This window comes from Myodes glareolus, chromosome 13 (genome assembly GCF_982192425.1).
Source record: "Myodes glareolus chromosome 13, mMyoGla1.1, whole genome shotgun sequence".
Taxonomy (NCBI): Eukaryota; Metazoa; Chordata; class Mammalia; order Rodentia; family Cricetidae; genus Myodes; species Myodes glareolus.
In genome coordinates, this window is record NC_142038.1 from 30978556 (window position 1) to 30984555 (window position 6000).

Sequence of the window (6000 nt, forward strand, 5' to 3'; positions counted from 1 at the left end):
AAGCATTGTGATTGGTGAATCCCGAGGACTCGGTGAGTCTTACATCAATTCTTAAAACTAAGTTTTGAAAGTAAATATTCGGTCCACATTCTTGAGAACAGGTGAGTCCAGTAACGCATTCAACTGCTGTGTTCGCAATTGGACAGCCGCAGGTATGTGTGCTCACTCACGGATGCTACTGTCTCCCACCCATGAATGAAATTCTTCCACACCTGCTTTATGTGAGGTTGCCATGAGCCACGAGTTCAGCTTTGCTTCAGCAGCATTTGCTCCCATTTGCATAATTCATTCTTAGGAAAAAAATTACTGGAAACAGGAAAAATAAAAACTCGACTGGCAATTATAAGAAGAATTTTACTCATAAATTTAATGTGAGTCAGAGGCGGAAATTATTACGGATGCTAACATAGGTGAAGCTTTCCACAGAATTGGATGTTAATTGACCTTGAATGGGCTAACTTTTGCATACACGAGGAGGAAATAATCCAAGCAGATGATGCTTAAAAAAGGAAAGTTCAAGAAAGAAGGACATACTAGATGCCGTGTCTGGACAACAAAGTAGAAGTAGAGAGTTCTGGCCTGTTCTGGCCTGTTCTGGCCACCATCCCTCATGTCACACAGCCCTGTATTTAGACCTGCTTTCAGGGATGTGTCCTCGTGGGAAAGTGAGAAGCAGTACTGAACCAGTTACTATACATATGCCAAAGGGCCTTATACACTGAAAAGCATGGGACAATATTGGCTAATTTTTATTGATATTGGCACCTCCACTTCAGCACCAGGACACTGTTAATCACAAACAAGACCATCCCGAAGTCTAATTGTATCTCTCTGCCATGCATTAGCACCTACTGTGATGTTGAGCATACAGCATGACTCCGGTATTGTGTGGTGTTTTTTTAAGTCCACTTAAAATAGTTTAGATCAGTCATTCTCAACCTGTGGGGCATGACCCTCTTGGGGATCGCACATCAGATATCCTGCATATCAGATATTTACATTACAATTCATAACAGTAGTAAAATTGCAGTTATGAAGTAGCAATGAAATAATTTCACGGTTGGGGTCACCACATGAAAAACTGTATTAAAATGTTACAGCCTTAGGAAGGTTGAGGACCACTGGGACAGAGTGTTTTCTTCCCTAATAACTTTATAGATCATGTCTAGACAAGTAGCAAATTCTGTGCTCACCTCTCTACCACTCCTAATAGATATATGGGAATTATCCCTAACATTTTGCGTGGCAAGAAACCACCAGCTACTGTTCATTCATTTGTTCTTCTCCCAATTTTTGAGAGGCATTTATTACATAACTTCTACATTCCAGCCACTTGAGTAAGGTATGAGGAAATGAAGGACTCACTAACCTGTGGGGAATGTCATTCAGATAGCAACATAACTGGTGCTCTATGAAAGCTGTCCACAGAGATGAATGGCAACTCACGTGATACACACTGCACATGGCAGAAATGGAAAGATCAGAGGGAAAGTTTGATTTGAGCTGTATCTTCAAAGATAAATAGAAAGCAGACAACAGCTTACACAGAAAAGAAGACCACAGACATTCCCAACAGAAAGAATCATCTCACCGCGAGGCCATGAAGAAAGGAAAGAGTGTGGTGCTTTGGGGAACATGATGAGATCTACAGGGATTGGAGGGCTGGAAGCAAGAATACAGAGAACAGCACAGAAGATGGTACAAAGGTGGTCTTTGAGGGACAGTAACCGAGGCTGACAGTGGGCTTTGTGCTAGAACACGGTCTTTCTCCAACCCTGACTCGGGGACCGCATTTTCAACAAGCCCCTGTGAGACTCTGACGATCACCACCTAGCGATCTGTCAAGGACTTAAGCAAGGGGATCATGTGATCAGACCTATAGTTTAGAAATGTCTCATCAGACTGAAGCACTAATCTGAAGAAAGCAAATCCACCACTGTGAAATGAGCAAGTGACTCTCTTTGACATCACAATCACCTTGGGACTCTCTGGATGTGCTCAACATCACCTGAGACTTTCTGAATCACAGAGGGGCCAAGGTTTACACATGGATGAACCATAGGAAGCTGTTATTTGTTTAGATTTTTTTAAAGATGATCAAGTGTTGGCAATTTCTCATGGCAAAAAAAAAATAATATTTTTAAACAAATTCCCTTCATGCTTCTGATGTACCACTGATTCTGAAGGCAACTGATGGAATACAAACGGGCTTAATGTATCCCCCTTTCTACTTATTATTAGTTAGCCTGCAAATATGGACGTTACATAACTCATGCACCCCCAGACAAATGTTGAAAGTGGGAAAGGGGTGCGAAACACAGTCAGCAATGAAGTAAGGCTACCAATAGCAAAGCTTTTAGAACCAGAAGACATACCAAAGCCCTTTCTCTACCTCCCCAGGCACGCACAAACTCACGCACCATAAAACTGATGTCAAAAAGAGCAACCTGCCTGAGGTCACACTGAAAACTTCATTGAAGGACTCAGTGCTTTGTGTTTGTGTGTGCATTGAATCAGTGCTGAGATTGGTGTCTAAAGTGTTCGGGATTTGCTTTATAGAGGCTTACCGCCACGTGACGACAGCATTGGCATATTTAAAAGGAAGTGGGGCAGGGAGGGTCATAAAGCAACTACACATACTCATTTTGCAAATAAAACCGAAGAAATGAGTACAAAACCCATTGAAGTATAAAAGATGCTTCATAAATGTTTGCTGAGTGAATAATTGACCTCTTAAACATAGGCTAAAGAAACGCTGTCAATGTGAAAGGTTTCTGAGGAAGTGTAGAGGCTGTCACTTCCCACAGTCGTTGGCATCCAGTCATGAGCTAGCTTCAAATCACAGCCCCTCCACATACACTTTCCACTCTACGGAAAGACTGCCAAGAACACATGAGAACGAAGCTGAGTAACCCATCATATCCTAGACAGTGGGGAAGCCTGCAGGTGAGATCAGTCTTCAAAGTCCTTCTTAATAGATTGTCAACTAATACTTGCTGATAGTCAACAAAAGGGAGAATAAAAGCAACATGACCACTAATGCTGGCTCAATAATAAAATGATAATAGTAATAATAATAATAATAATACCAACCCCTCCTCTGTGTGGAGCTTGTCAGAGCTTCCTGTGCACTAACTCCTTTAGCTCCAACGTGAGCATTATCATTTCACTTTGATTTTATAGACAGGCATACAGGTGTGTTAGTAAGCTACACCAAACCACACAATTGCCAAGTAACAGAGTGGAGCCTTGAACCCAGAGCACCTGATCCTAGCAGTTTACCCAGGGAATTCCTTGGCCTTGTAAGCAAACCAAAAGCAGGGTGTAAGCTGACTCCTTGGAGCATGCCAGTCAGGCTGATGGCATTTCTGGGCAAGGCCGTGTGGCTTGCTCTTTTTATCCAGAAGGAACAGGAATGCAGGGTTTTATCTGGGAATGCTAAATACAAAGTAAGAGCTGGCATAAAGGAACCAAAGATGCCATTGTCTGCCCAGGCACAGCGTGGCTATTATTGCTCCAAAGCAGAAATGGTGGTGCCTCATTCAGGCCTAGAAAACTCCAGGCTTTCACTGTCTCTTTCAAACTGTGGGGATTCGAGTGAAGTTCTATGTGAAAGAAGAAGTAAGCACGCTTCCTCTGTTTCTATTCAGTAGGTTATTCATGAAAATACTTGCAGAAAGAAAATGAACACAAAAAGTCCCAAGCCAGGTGTGTGAACGTCCTAGAGTGAAGAGATTTAAAAGAAAATGACCTACAGGGACACATTTCACTCAAATAAATAAGTGTCCCTGTCAGCATTCCCCAAGAAACAAGGACCCAAAGATCTGTGAATCTGCCTTAACCCTGACACCCCTAAAGGCAGGAAGAAAGCCTCAGCCCACAAATACAATCTGAATATCAAGTACTAAAGAAAGAAAAGTTTAGAAAACAAGTCAAGAACCCAGAGTAGTACAAGGCAGACTTCAGAGGAAGACCAGGCCAACGCTGCATTTCACTCTCCAATGTCCCCCAAATCTCCCCGCACCCCCCAATGTCACAATCAACGTGAGAAAACACAGGCAAAGCAACACAGAGGCACAAAAACACGCAAAATAAAATGCATAACGAGGAGATCTTCCCCGGAGTCCCAGATAACAAAACCAAACACAAACAATGTCAATAAATCCCTGGGAAACCGACCATCCGTGTCCCACTTCCCTTGCACCAAGGTATCCTGGTTAAAGGGAAACGTGCCCTCCAGCCCCAAAGAAGCCTCCCAGCAATCTCCAAGCCCAATGGCCTCCAGAGTTGAGTTTGTTTAACTCTTACCGGGTCCTGAGATGCTGCAATTGGCAGCGCAACCTGTTTTCCACTGGTCTTCACCCACTCCAGCCCAGATTCAAAATCTGTTCTCAACAGCGCCGCTGGCCTCCAAGCAGAGTCCCAGAAGAAAGCGATGTTTGTGGCTCTTGTTTAGGCTCGGAAGATGGGGGCTCAGGGAAGGGGTCCGGTTCTCGAGCCCCAGTTTCGCACACAGACCGAGTCCTGCTGCAAACTTGAACAAGGTTTTCCCTGTCTGGCTGGAGATGCTGGAGGAGGAAAGTAGTAACCGGAGCCGGGCTGGGATGCGAGCAGTTGCCGCTGCTGCAGCTGCTGCCTCCGGGACAGTGGCCTCTGGGGAGGAGGGAGGGGTGTCGCTCGCTCGCAGTCCCTCCAAACCTGAAGTCTCCTTCTGGCCGGACTCCTAGAACCCCTTCAGTTACCCAAACACGAAGTTAGCAAACTTGGAGTCACCGCAGGACTTGAGAGATTGATAGCATGTAGTGCGGTGCCGACACGGTGCCAGTGCTAACCCCGCGACAAAGTACTCCAGGTTTGGGAGGTGGGGATCTAGACTCTCTACAAGGATTTGGGGGACAGGGTTAGCGCCCGCCAAGTGGACAGGACAGAACGTCCCCCCATGTGCGAAAGCGCAAAAGTGGGACCGAGAAGGGATGGGAACTAGGCCGGGCCACCGTGCGTCGAGCCGCAGCTAAGTGGCTGCGAAGGTGGTGAGGGAAAAGGGAGGCGATTGGAGGGTGACCCGCCAGCTTTGCGGGGCGGGCGGAGGGACAGCTTCCCCATCACCGAACTCCCGGCGGGTCGCTGCCAGGTCCCCGCTCCACGATTTCTTGGGGAATAGCTCCCTCTGCCGACCGCCCAGGAGGCCCGGGAGACCTGGGTGGGGGCTAGACCCCGAACAAGTCGCCGGCTCCACTTCCCACTTCCCGTCCAGACTGAAGAATTCCATCGCGACCGAACCACCCCGAACTGGACAAAGCTTTCTAGTTGTTAGGCTGTAGTTTCTTAATTCTACTCACTTCCAAACACACAGGAAAGCGTCCAAAGGTCCCATTCTCAACGCCAGATAGCCAGACAACTCTCTCCCTCCAGGTTTCTTTTTCTGGCGTAACAGAAGCTCTTTCTAGAAGAGCCTCCAAGTTTACAGGCGAGCCGAGTTTTTCTTCTTCGCAGAGGATCCAGACTCCAGATTGTGTTCAGTAGATTCATACGGAAAAGAAGGAACACTCTTATTTCCTGAAGCAAAGTGGAAACGCTCAAACCGCCCCTGCCCCATTCGTCTTTGCAGTTCCCTGGAATCGCTGGCGAGGACCATTTGTTGTGAGCTGGTTGTCTGTCTGTCTGTCTGGTTGAATGGGTATCATAGTTGGGCTCTGGAAATAGTATCATCACTTATCTTTGGGAGACCTCCTTTAAACTGACCGTTTGCTTGACTGTATGTTGTCTCTCTGTCATCTCCGTCTGTCTAGCTAGTTAACTAGGTGTTACCTTCGCTCTACAGTTCGCATGAGAAGGTCATTCAAGTCCTGCTCACAAGTAGGCCCTGGTGGTGCTAGGGCCCACAGACCTTCCTTGCCCAGAATCTGAACTCTGATATTAGGACAAAGAGGCCTCGAAATGACTTATACATACGGCAGCTTTCTACAGCTCTCGGACTAATACCAGTTCATACCGTTTATT

General features: G+C 46.2%; 1 protein-coding gene across 2 annotated transcripts in view; it reads right to left on the reverse strand.

The window, feature by feature from the left end:
- Megf10 (multiple EGF like domains 10) overlaps positions 1-5059 on the reverse strand; it is a 158811-nt gene extending 153752 nt beyond the window's left edge. Inside the window, exon 1 of one of the 2 annotated variants that reach the window (XM_085699845.2) lies at positions 4309-5059. The gene's annotated coding sequence lies outside the window, so the exon portion shown is untranslated. The remainder of the gene's footprint in view (positions 1-4308) is intronic. The other variant, XM_048419611.3, reaches the window with a different exon arrangement.
- Positions 5060-6000: the final 941 nt, after the last annotated feature.